The 13771-nt window shown below is 40.3% G+C and overlaps 2 non-coding genes across 2 annotated transcripts; both read right to left on the bottom strand.

Moving 5' to 3' along the window:
* Positions 1 to 3512: 3512 nt before the first annotated feature.
* On the bottom strand, positions 3513 to 3620 carry LOC130952627 (small nucleolar RNA R71). Its single transcript, XR_009074805.1, has one exon. It is a non-coding gene; the product is annotated as a small nucleolar RNA R71 (small nucleolar RNA).
* A 6837-nt stretch (positions 3621 to 10457) lies between these two features.
* On the bottom strand, positions 10458 to 10565 carry LOC130952596 (small nucleolar RNA R71). The gene has a single exon (XR_009074776.1). It is a non-coding gene; the product is annotated as a small nucleolar RNA R71 (small nucleolar RNA).
* Between the last annotated feature and the right edge of the window lie 3206 nt (positions 10566 to 13771).

The raw sequence follows: 13771 nt of genomic DNA, 5'->3' as shown, positions 1-13771 counted from the left end.
TTTAGTATATTTTTATTAGTTTTTAGTTAAAATTCACTTTTCTGGACTTTACTATGAGTTTGTGTGTTTTTCTGTGATTTCAGGTATTTTCTGGCTGAAATTGAGGGACCTGAGCAAAAATCTGATTCAGAGACTGAAAAGGACTGCAGATGCTGTTGGATTCTGACCTCCCTGCACTCGAAGTGGATTTTCTGGAGCTACAGAAGCCCAATTGGCGCGCTCTCAACGGCGTTGGAAAGTAGACATCCTGGGCTTTCCAGCAATATATGATAGTCCATACTTTGCCCAAGATTTGATGGCCCAAACCGGCGTTCAAAGTCACCCTCAGAAATTCCAGCGTTAAACGCCGGAACTGGCACCAAAATGGGAGTTAAACGCCCAAACTGGCATGAAAGCTGGCGTTTAACTCCAAGAAGAGTCTCTACACGAAAAATGCTTCATTGCTCAGCCCAAGCACACACCAAGTGGGCCCGAAAGTGGATTTTTATGTCATTTACTCATCTTTGTACACCTTAGGCTACTAGTTCTCTATAAGTATGACCTTTTACTATTGTATTTTCATCTTGGTTCTTCTGGTTCCCTCTCTGGGGCCGAAACCAATGATCACTCTTGTTCTTATGTATTTTCAACGGTGGAGTTTCTACACACCATAGATTAAGGTGTGGAGCTCTGCTGTACCTCGAGTATTAATGCAATTACTATTGTTCTTCTATTCAATTCCGCTTGTTCTTTGTCCAAGATATCACTTGTTCTTCAACTTGATGAATGTGATGATCCGTGACACTCATCATCATTCTCACTTATGATCAAGGTGACTGACAACCACTCTATTCTACAAGCAATTAAGGCTCTAGTGTTTATCTCTTTGATTCCTGATACACGATGCATGGTTGATCGCCTGACAACCGAGTGCTCGCCTGACAAACGAGCCAGCCATTCCGTGAGATCAGAGTCTTCGTGGTATAGGCGAGAACTGATGGCGGCATTCAAGAGAATCCGGAAGGTCTAACCTTGTCTGTGGTATTCTGAGTAGGATTCAATGATTGAATGACTGTGACGTGCTTCAAACTCCTAGCAGGCGGGGCGTTAGTGACAGACGCAAAAGAATCAATGGATTCTATTCCGGCCTGACCGAGAACCGACAGCTGATTAGCCATATGCTGTGACAGAGCATAGGAACATTTTTACTGAGAGGATGGGAGGTAGCCACTGACAACGGTGAAACCCTTGCATAAGCTTGCCATGGAAAGGAGTAAGAAAGATTGGATGAAGACAGTAGGAAAGCAGAGAGACGGAAGGGAAGGCATCTTCATACGCTTATCTGAAGCTCTCACCAATGATATACATAAGTATCTCTATCTTTATCTTTATGCTTTATTCATCATCTATACCCATTTGAGTCTGCCTGACTAAGATTTACAAGGTGACCATAGCTTGCTTCATACCAACAATCTCCGTGGGATCGACCCTTACTCGCGTAAGGTTTATTACTTGGACGACCCAGTGCACTTGCTGGTTAGTTGTGCGAAGTTGTGTTTATGCCATGGTATTGAGCACCAAGTCTTTGGAGCCATTACTAGGGATTATTTCGTGTATTAAAAAGTAGTGATCACAATTTCGTGCACCAAGTTTTTGGTGCCGTTGCCGGGGATTGTTTGTGTATGGACAACTGACGGTTCATCTTGTTGCTTAGATTAGGTATTTTTTTTCAGAGTTCTTAAGAATGAATTCTAGTGTTTCAAGGTGATGTTCTTATCATCACCAAAGCTGATTGATCTTCATCAATTTAGCTCTTGAATGCAATGTCCTGCTGAAGCTTGGCTAGCCATGTCTAATTCCTTTAGACTAAAGCTTTAGACTAACATTGCATGATTCCTGGAATTCTCATTAAGAATTTTGATACCTTTATTTTCTTTTTCCACTTAATTTTCGAAAAAAAAAATTTTTTTTTTGAGTCTAGAGTCTCATTTTAAGTTTGGTGTCAATTGCATGTTTCTGTTCTTCTTGCATTTTTCGAATTTATGCAGGTGTCTTCATTAATCTTCAAGTTGTTCTTGATGATTTCCTTGTTTTGATCTTTGAATTCTATTGACTTGAGTGTTTTGTTGTTTCTCATGTGCATTCTCATTTTGTTAGTGTCAGCAGTATACAAACTGCTAAGTTTGGTGTCTTGCATGCATTGTTATTTGATTTTAGATGCATTTTGATTATTCCTCATTATTAAAAATCCAAAAATATTTTTAATTTGTGTCTTTTCAAGTCAATAATACAGAGAATTGAAGATTCAGAACATACTGCAGAGGAATTATACAGAAAAAGCTGGGCGTTCAAAACGCCCAGTGACGAAGGACAGACTGGCGTTTAAACGCCAGCCAGGGTACCTGGTTGGGCGTTTAACGCCCAAAAGGGTAGTAGTTTGGGCGTTAAACGCCAGAATGTGCACCATTCTGGGCGTTTAACGCCAGGATGGCACAAGAGGGAAGATTTTGTTTTCAAATCAATTTTTTTTCAAGTTTTCAAAGTTTTTCAAAATCAAATCTTTTTCAAATCATATCTTCTCAATCACATCTTTTTAAAAAAAGCATAACTTTTCAATCATATCTTTTTAATCACATCTTTTTCAAAACAGTTTTCAATCATATCTTTTTGATTTCTAATTTCAAAATCTTTTTTTTCAAACATTACTTGATCTCTTTCTCACTCTTGATTTTCGAAAATCAAATTAAAGTTTTTCAAAATGTTTTTTAAAAATCTTTTTTTTTAACTTAATTTTCGAAAATTTCTTCCTCTCTTTTCACATCCTTCTATTTATGGAGTACCACTCCTCCTCAATGCACAATTCGAACTCTATCTGATTAAGTTCGAATTCTCTACTTCTTCCTTCTAATTTTCTGTTCCTCTGACACCTCAAGGAATCTCTATACTGTGACATAGAGGATTCCACATTTTCTTGTTCTCTTCTCTTTCATATGAGCAGGAGCAGAGACAAAGGCATTCTTGTTGAAGCTGACCCTGAACCTGAAAGGACCTTGAAGCGAAAGCTAAGAGAAGCTAAGACACAACTCTCTGTTGAGGACCTGACCGAATTCTTCAAAGAAGAAGAACCTATGGCAGCCGAAAACAACAACAATGCCAACAATGCAAGGAAGGTGCTGGGTGACTTTACTGCACCTACTCCCGACTTCTATGGGAGAAGCATCTCTATCCCTGCCATTGGAGCAAACAACTTTGAGCTTAAGCCTCAATTAGTTTCTCTAATGCAACAGAATTGCAAGTTCCATGGACTTCCATTGGAAGATCCTCATCAGTTTTTAGCTGAATTCTTGCAAATCTGTGACACAGTCAAGACTAATGGGGTTGACCCTGAGGTCTACAGACTGATGCTATTCCCTTTTGCTGTAAAAGACAGAGCTAGAATATGGTTGGACTCTCAACCTAAAGAAAGCCTGGACTCTTGGGAAAAGCTAGTCAATGCCTTCTTGGCAAAGTTCTTTCCACCTCAAAAATTGAGTAAGCTTAGAGTGGAAGTCCAAACCTTCAGACAGAAGGATGGAGAATCCCTCTATGAAGCTTGGGAAAGATACAAACAATTAATCAGAAAGTGTCCCCCAGACATGCTTTCTGAATGGAGCATCATAGGTATTTTCTATGATGGTCTCTCTGAACTATCCAAGATGTCTTTGGATAGCTCTGCTGGAGGATCTCTTCATCTGAAGAAGACGCCTACAGAAGCTCAAGAGCTCATTGAAATGGTTGCAAATAACCAATTCATGTACACTTCTGAAAGGAATCCTGTGAACAATGGGACAAATCAGAAGAAAGGAGTTCTTGAGATTGATACTCTGAATGCCATTTTGGCTCAGAACAAGACATTGACTCAACAAGTCAATTTGATTTCTCAAAGTCTGTCTGGAATGCAAAATGCACCAAGCAGTACTAAGGATGCTTCGTCTGAAAAAGAAGCTTATGATCCTGAGAACCCTTCAATGGAATAGGTGAATTACCTAGGAGAACCCTATGGAAACACCTATAATTCTTCATGGAGAAATCACCCAAATTTCTCATGGAAGAATCAAGAGAGACCTCAACAAGGTTTCAACAACAATAATGGTGGAAGAAACAGGTTTAGCAATGGCAAGCCTTTTCCATCATCTTCTCAGCAACAGACAGAGAATTCTAAGCAGAACCCCTCTGACTTAGCAACCATGGTCTCTGATCTAATCAAAACCACTCAAAGTTTCATGACTGAAACAAGGTCCTCCATTAGGAATTTGGAGGCACAAGTGGGACAGCTGAGCAAGAAAGTTACTGAACTCCCTCCTAGTACTCTCCCAAGTAATACAGAAGAAAATCCAAAAGGAGAGTGCAAAGCCATAACCATGGCCGAATCTGGAGAGGAAAGAGAGGAAGTGAACGCCACTGAGGAAGGCCTCAATGGGCGTGCACTAGCCTCCACAGAGTTCCCTAATGAGGAACCATGGGAATCTGAGGCTCAAAATGAGACCATAGAGATTCCATTGGACTTACTTCTGCCTTTCATGAGCTCTGATGAGTATTCTTCCTCTGAAGAGGATGAGTATGTCACTGAAAAGCAAGTTGCTAAATACCTTGGAGCAATCATGAAGCTAAATGACAAGTTATTTGGAAATGAGACTTGGGAGGATGAACCTCCTTTGCTCACCAAAGAACTGGATGACTTGTCTAGGCAGAAATTACCTCAAAAGAGACAAGAATCTGGGAAGTTTTCCATACCTTGTACCATAGGCACCATGACCTTCAAGAAGGCTCTGTGTGACTTAGGGTCAAGTGTAAACCTCATGCCTCTCTCTGTAATGGAGAAGCTAGGGATCTTTGAGGTACAAGCTGCAAGAATCTCACTAGAGATGGCAGACAACTCAAGAAAACAAGCTTATGGACTTGTAGAGAATGTTTTGGTTAAGATTGAAGACCATTACATCCCTACTGACTTCATAGTCCTAGAGACTGGGAAGTGCATGGATGAATCTATCATCCTTGGCAGACCCTTCCTAGCCACAGCAAAGGCTGTGATTGATGTTGATGGCGGTGAACTGATCATTCAAGTGAATGAAGAATCCTTTGTGTTTAAGGCTCAAGGATATCCCTCTGTCATCATGGAGAGGAAGCTTGAAGAGCTTCTCTCAAATCAGAGTCAAACAGAGCCCCCACAGTCAAACTCTAAGTTTGGTGTTGGGAGGCCACAACCAAACTCTAAGTTTGGTGTTGAACCCCGACATTCAAACTCTAAGTTTGGTGTTGGGAGGTTCCAACATTGCTCTGAGTATCTGTGAGGCTCCATGAGAGCCCTCTGTCAAGCTACTGACATTAAAGAAGCGCTTGTTGGGAGGCAACCCAATGTTATATTTTATCTATTTCCTTTTGTTATTCTATGTTTTTTGTAGGTTGATGATCATAAGAAGTCACAAAATCAATTGAAAAAGCAAAAACAGAATGAAAAACAGGAAGAAAAACAGCACACCCTGGAGGAGAACTTGCTGGCGTTTAAACGCCAGTGAGACTAGCAGTTGGGCGTTTAACGCCCAGTCTGGCACCATTCTGGGCGTTTAACGCCAGAAAGGGGCACCAGACTGGCGTTAAACGCCAGGAAAGGGCAAGAACCTGGCGTTAAACGTCAGAAATGGGCACCAGCCCGGCGTTTAACGCCAGAATTGGCTCAAAACGTGTTTTTGAATGCCATTTGGTGCAGGGATGACTTTTCCTTGACACCTAAGGATCTGTGGACCCCACAGGATCCCCACCAACCCCACCACCCTCTCTCTTCTTCACCCATTCACCAATCACCCCAATACCTCTTCACGAAAAACCCCCCACCTATCAAATCCCACTATCATCTTCACTCCTTCATTTTCACAAACCCTAAACACAACTCCTTCCCCTTTTGGCCGAACCACAAAGCCATCTCCCTCTCCTCCATTTCTTCTTCTTCTACTCTCTTCTTTCTTCTTTTGCTCGAGGACGAGCAAACCTTTTAAGTTTGGTGTGGTAAAAACGTTGCTTTTCGTTTTTCCATGACCATTTATTGCATCCAAGGCCGGAGAAACCTCTAGAAAGAGGAAAGAGAAGGCAAAAGCTTTCACCTCCGAGTCATGGGAGATGGAGAGATTCATCTCAAGGGTGCATCAAGACCACTTCTATGAAGTTGTGGCCTTGAAGAAGGTGATCCCTGAGATCCCTTTCAAACTCAAAAAGGGTCAACTTTGATCAAAGGTTGGACCAAGTCCTCATAAACTTTTGTGAAGAGGGCGCTCAATAGAAGAGAAACTCAAGAGGGAAGCCGGTTCAACTGAGAAGGCATGACCTCAAGCCCATCACTAAGAAAAGGATGGAGCAAACAAGAGACCCCTCTCACCATGAGATCCCTGAGATGCCTCAAGGGATGCACCTTCCTCCACAAGACTATTGGGAGCAACTAAACACCTCCCTAGGAGAATTGAGTTCCAACATGGGACAACTAAGGGTGGAGCACCAAGAACATTCCATCCTCCTCCATGAAATTAGAGAAGATCAAAGAATCATGAGAGAGGAGCAACAAAGACAAGGAAGAGACATTGAGGAGCTCAAGCACTCCATAAGGCCTTCAAGAGGAAGAACAAGCCGCCATCACTAAGGTGGACCCGTTCTTTAAATCTCCTTGTTCTTTACTTTCTTGTTTTTCGAATTTTATGCTTATGGTTATTTATGATTGTGTCTTATGATCATTAGTGTCTTAGTGTCTATGCCTTAAAGTTATGAATGTCCTATGAATCCATCACCTTTCTTAAATGAAAACTGTTTTTATCACAAAAGAATAAGAAGTACAGGATTTCGAATTCATCTTTAAAACTAGCTTAATTAGATTGATGTGGTGACAATACTTTTTGTTTTCTGAATGTATGCTTAAACAGTGCATATGTCTTTTGAATTTGTTGTTCATGAATGTTAAAATTGTTGGCTCTTGAAAGAATGATGAAAAAGGAGACATGTTACTGAGGATCTGAAAAATCATAAAAATGATTCTTGAAGCAAGAAAAAGCAGTGAATAAAAAAAAAAGAGAGAAGGAGAAAAACGAAAAAAAGGAGAAAGAGAAAAAGAAAAAAAAAGGGGAAGAAATAAAGTTGTGATCCAAGGCAAAAAGAGTGTGCTTAAGAACCCTGGACACCTCTAATTGGGGACTCTAGCAAAGCTGAGTCACAATCTAAAAAGGTTCACCCAATTATGTGTCTGTGGCATGTATGTATCCAGTGGTAATACTGGAAGACAGAGTGCTTTGGGCCACGGCCAAGACTCAATAAGTAGCTGTGTTCAAGAATCATCATACTTAACTAGGAGAATCAATAACACTATCTGGATTCTGAGTTCCTAAAGAAGCCAATCATTCTGAATTTCAAAGGATAAAGTGAGATGCCAAAACTGTTCGGAGGCAAAAAGCTACTAGTCCCGCTCATCTAATTTGGAGCTAAGTTTCACTGATAATTTGGAATCTATAGTATATTCTCTTCTTTTTATCTTATTTGATTTTCAGTTGCTTGAGGGCAAGCAACAATTTAAGTTTGGTGTTGTGATGAGCGGATAATTTGTACCCTTTTTGGCATTGTTTTTAGTATGTTTCTAGTAGGATTTAGTTAGTTTTTAGTATATTTTTATTAGTTTTTAGTTAAAATTCACTTTTCTGGACTTTACTATGAGTTTGTGTGTTTTTCTGTGATTTCAGGTATTTTCTGGCTAAAATTGAGGGACCTGAGCAAAAATCTGATTCAGAGACTGAAAAGGACTGCAGATGCTGTTGGATTCTGACCTCCCTGCACTCGAAGTGGATTTTCTGGAGCTACGGAAGCCCAATTGGCGCGCTCTCAACGGCGTTGGAAAGTAGACATCCTGGGCTTTCCAGCAATATATGATAGTCCATACTTTGCCCAAGATTTGATGACCCAAACCGGCGTTCAAAGTCACCCTCAGAAATTCCAGCGTTAAACGCCGGAACTGGCACCAAAATGGGAGTTAAACGCCCAAACTGGCATGAAAGCTGGCGTTTAACTCCAAGAAGAGTCTCTACACGAAAAATGCTTCATTGCTCAGCCCAAGCACACACCAAGTGGGCCCGGAAGTGGATTTTTATGTCATTTACTCATCTTTGTACACCTTAGGCTACTAGTTCTCTATAAGTAGGACCATTTACTATTGTATTTTCATCTTGGTTCTTCTGGTTCCCTCTCTGGGGCCGAAACCAATGATCACTCTTGTTCTTATGTATTTTCAACGGTGGAGTTTCTACACACCATAGATTAAGGTGTGGAGCTCTGCTGTACCTCGAGTATTAATGCAATTACTATTGTTCTTCTATTCAATTCCGCTTGTTCTTTGTCCAAGATATCACTTGTTCTTCAACTTGATGAATGTGATGATCCGTGACACTCATCATCATTCTCACTTATGATCAAGGTGACTGACAACCACTCTGTTCTACAAGCAATCAAGGCTCTAGTGTTTATCTCTTTGATTCCTGATACACGATGCATGGTTGATCGCCTGACAACCGAGTGCTCGCCTGACAAACGAGCCAGCCATTCCGTGAGATCAGAGTCTTCGTGGTATAGGCGAGAACTGATGGCGGCATTCAAGAGAATCCGGAAGGTCTAACCTTGTCTGTGGTATTCTGAGTAGGATTCAATGATTGAATGACTGTGACGTGCTTCAAACTCCTAGCAGGCGGGGCGTTAGTGACAGACGCAAAAGAATCAATGGATTCTATTCTGGCCTGACCGAGAACCGACAGCTGATTAGCCATATGCTGTGACAGAGCATAGGAACATTTTCACTGAGAGGATGGGAGGTAGCCACTGACAACGGTGAAACCCTTGCATAAGCTTGCCATGGAAAGGAGTAAGAAGGATTGGATGAAGACAGTAGGAAAGCAGAGAGACGGAAGGGAAGGCATCTTCATACGCTTATCTGAAGCTCTCACCAATGATATACATAAGTATCTCTATCTTTATCTTTATGCTTTATTCATCATCTATACCCATTTGAGTCTGCCTGACTAAGATTTACAAGGTGACCATAGCTTGCTTCATACCAACAATCTCCGTGGGATCGACCCTTACTCGCGTAAGGTTTATTACTTGGACGACCCAGTGCACTTGCTGGTTAGTTGTGCGAAGTTGTGTTTATGCCATGGTATTGAGCACCAAGTCTTTGGAGCCATTACTAGGGATTATTTCGTGTATTAAAAAGTAGTGATCACAATTTCGTGCACCACCAGGGTACCTGGTTGGGCGTTTAAACGCCCAAACCATGCAGCAATTGGGCGTTTAACGCCAGGATGATACAAGGAGAGGAATTTTGTTTTCAAATCAATTCTTTTTCAAATCTTCATAATTTTTTAAAATCAAATATTTTTCAAATCAAATATTTTCAATCATATCTTTTCAAACATATCTTTTTCAAAATCAAATCTTTTTAAAATTTCTTTTTCAAATCTTTTTCAAAATAAAATTCAATCATATCTTTTTCAAATCATATCTTTTTTTTTCAAAAATTTGATTTCAAAAATATTTTCTAAACTTCCTATCTTTTCAAAATTGATTTTCAAATCTTTTTCAACTAACTAATTGACTTTTTGTTTGTTTTACTATTTCTTATCTTTTTCAAAACGACAACCAATTTTTCAAAAATTCATTTTAAATTTTATTCTCTTAATTTTCGAAAATTTCCTCCCCTCACCTTTTTCTATTTGAACACTAACATTCCTCCTCCATTGTCAATTCGGACTCCATCTCTCTTGTGTGTTCGAATTCTTACCTCCTTCTTCTATTCTTTTTTTTCCTCTGACATCTCAGGGAATCTCTATACTGTGACATAGAGGATTTCATATTTTCTTTGTTTTCTTCTCTTTCATATGAGCAGGAACAAAGATAAAGGCATACTTGTTGAAGCTGATCCTAAACCTGAAAGGACTCTGAAGAGGTAGCTAAGAGCAGCTAAAGCACAAAACTCTGAAGAGGACCTCACTGAAATTTTCAAAATGGAAACAGCAAAAGAAACAATTATGGCCGAACCAAACAACAATGCAAGGAAGATGCTTGGTGATTTTACTATACCAACTTCCAACTTCTATGGAAGAAGCATCTCAATCCCTGCCATAGGAGCAAACAATTTTGAACTAAAGCCTCAATTATTTTCTCTACTGCAACAGAACTGCAAGTTTCATGGACTTCCATCAGAAGATCCTTATCAGTTTTTAACTGAGTTCTTGCAGATCTGTGATACTGTTAAGACCAATGGAGTTGATCCTGAAGTCTATAAGCTTATGCTTTTCCCTTTTGCTGTAAGAGATAGAGCTAGAACATGGTTGGACTCACAACCCAGAGATAGCCTGGACTCTTGGGATAAGCTGGTCACAGCTTTCTTAGCCAAGTTCTTTCCTCCTCAAAAGCTGAGCAAGCTTAGAGTGGACGTTCAGAGCTTCAGACAAAAAGATGGTGAGTCCCTCTATGAAGCTTGGGAAAGATACAAGCAGCTGACCAAAAAGTGTCCTTCTGACATGCTTTCAGAATGGACCACAATAGATATATTCTATGATGGTCTGTCTGAATTTTTCAAGATGTCACTGGACCACTCTGCAGGTGGATCCATTCACCTAAAGAAAACGCCTGCAGAAGCTCAGGAACTCATTGAAATAGTTGCAAATAACCAGTTCATGTATACCTCTGAGAGGAATCCTGTGAGTAATAGGACGCCTCAAAAGAGAGGAGTTCTTGAAATTGATGCTCTGAATGCCATATTGGCTCAGAATAAAATATTGACCCAACAAGTCAATATGATCTCTCAAAGTCTGAATGGATTGCAAAATGCATCCAACAGTACTAAAGAAGCATCTTCTGAAGAAGAAGCTTATGATCCTGAGAGCCCTGCAATGGCAGAGGTGAATTACATGGGTGAAGCCTTTGGCAACACCTATAATCCTTCATGGAAAAATCATCCAAATTTTTCATGGAAGGATCAACAGAAGCAAGGCTTCAATAATAACAATGGTGGAAGAAACAGGTTTAGCAATAGCAAACCTTTCCCATCATTATCTTAGCAGCAGACAAAGCATTCTTAGCAGATTCCTTCTAACTTAACAAACATAGTCTCTGATCTATCTAAGGCCACTCTTAGTTTCATGACTGAAACAAGATCTTCCATTAGAAACTTGGAGGCACAAGTGGGCCAGCTGAGTAAAAGGGTTACTGAAACTCCTCCTAGCACTCTCCCAAGCAATACAGAAGAGAATCCCAAAGGAGAGTGCAAGGCCATTGATGTAATCAAAATGGCCGAACCTGAGAAGAAGGAGGAGGGCATGAATCCCAATGAAGAAGACCTCAGGGAACATCCACTAAACAGTAAAGAGTACCCTAATGAGGAACCAAAGGAATTTGAGGCTCATACAGAGACCATAGAAATTCCATTGGACTTCCTTTTACCATTCATGAGCTCTGATGATTGTTCATCATCTGAAGAAGATGAAGACATTGTTGAAGGGCAAGTTGCCCAGTATTTAGGAGCAATCATGAAGCTGAATGCCAAATTATTTGGTAATGAGACTTGGGAAGGTGAACCTCCCTTGCTCACCAATGAAGTGAATACATTGGTTCAGCAAATTTTACCTCAAAAGAAACAGGATCCTGGTAAATTCTTAATACCATGTACTATAGGCACCATGACCTTTGAAAAAGCTCTGTGTGACCTGGGGTCAGGGATAAACATGATGCCACTCTCTGTAATGGAGAAACTGGGAATCTATGAGGTACAGGCTGCCAAATTCTCATTAGAGATGGCAGATAAATCTATGAAAAAGGCTTATGGACTAGAAGAGGACGTGCTAGTAAAGGTTGAAAGCCTTTATTTCTCTGCTGATTTTATAATCCTAGACACTAGGAGGGATGAGGATGAGTCCATCATCCTTGGAAGACCCTTCCTAGCCACAACAAGAGCTGTAATTGATGTTGACAGAGGAGTGTTGATCCTTCATGTGAATGAAGAATGTCTTGTAGTAAAGACTCAAGGTTCAACATCTGTAACCATGGAGAGTAAGCATGAAGAACTTCTCCCAATACAGAGTCAAATAGAGCCCCCACATTCAAACTCTAAGTTTGGTGTTGGGAGGCCATAGCAAAAATCTAAGTTTGGTGTTAAGAGATCTCAACCATACTCTGATAATCTGTGAGACTCCAAGAGAGCTCACTGTCAAGCTATTGACATTAAAGAAGCGCTTATTGGGAGGCAACCCAATTTTATTTTAATTTTATCTATGTTATTTTGTTTTTTTTTAGGTTGATGATCATGTGAAGTCACAAAAACAATCACAAAAATAAAGGAAAAAACCAAAAACAGCATTGAAAATAGCACACCCTGGAGGAAGGACTTACTGGCGTTTAAACGCCAGTAAGGGTAGCAAAATGGGCGTTTAAACGCCCAATCTGGCACCTTTCTGGGCGTTTAAACGCCAGAATAGGGCACCAGACTGGCGTTTAAACGCCAGAACAGGGCAATAAACTAGCGTTTAGATGCCAGAACAGGAAGGAAAGCTGGCGTTTAAATGCCAAAACAGGGCAGCAGACTAGAGTTTAAATACCAGAATTGCACTCCAAGGCATTGTGAATGCCCAATTGGAACAAGGATGAAGAATTCCTTGACCCTTCAGGATCTGTGGACCCCACAAGATCCCCACCAACCTCAACTCACTCTCTCTCCTCTTCACACCTTTCTACAACAATCTTCACCAAATACCCTTCACCAATCATCTCCATTTCCCTCCCAAACCCACCCAAACCATTCGGCCATTCTCCCTATCAATACCCCCCTTCACACCTTCATTTTCACACATCACAAACACCTTCTTCCCCTCTTGGCCGCACCCTATACACCTTCCATCTCCTCCATTTTCTTCTTCTTCTACATCTTTTCTTATTCTTTTGCTCGAGGACAAGCAAATATTTTAAGTGTGGTGTAGTAAAAGCATTGCTTTTTGTTTTTCCATAACCATTTATGGCACCTAAGGCCGGAGAAACCTCTAGAAAGAGGAAAGGAAAGACAAAAGCTTCCACCTCTGAGTCATGGAAGATGGAGAGATTCATCTCAAGGATCCATAGCTCAGTAATAGAGCACTTGATTGCACATCAAGAGAGCCCACTCAGGGACCTCAACAAGAGCATGAGGAATTCCCTCATCAAGAAATCCCTGAGATACCTCAGGGGATACATTTTCCTCCACACAACTATTGGGAGCAACTAAGGATAGGAGCACCAAAATCACTAGGGATGAAGCAACAAAGGCAAAGAAGAGACATAGAGGAGCTCAAGAGCACCATTGGACCTTCAAGAGGAGGAAGACACCACCCTCACTAAGGTGGACTCATTCCTTAATCTCCTTGTCTATTTATTTTTCTGTTTTTGATTTTTATGCTGTATGTGTCTTCACTACATGATCATTAGTGTCTAGTGTCTATGTCTTTAAGCTATGAATAAATCCATGAATCCTTCACCTCCCTTAAATGAAAAATGTGCTTAATTACAAAAGAACAAGAAGTACTTGAATTTTAAATTTTATCTTGAAACTAGTTTAATTATTTTGATGTGGTGGCAATACTTTTTGTTCTCTGAATGAATGCTTGAACAGTGCATATTTTTTATCTTGTTGTTTATGAATGTTAAAGTTGTTGGCTCTTGAAAGAATGATGAACAAAGAGAAATGTTATTGATAATCTGAAAAATC

This window comes from Arachis stenosperma, chromosome 9, assembly GCF_014773155.1.
Source record: "Arachis stenosperma cultivar V10309 chromosome 9, arast.V10309.gnm1.PFL2, whole genome shotgun sequence".
Taxonomy (NCBI): Eukaryota; Viridiplantae; Streptophyta; class Magnoliopsida; order Fabales; family Fabaceae; genus Arachis; species Arachis stenosperma.
The sequence above is the reverse complement of the archived record's forward strand: the minus strand, read 5'-3'. Positions and strand labels throughout refer to the sequence as shown.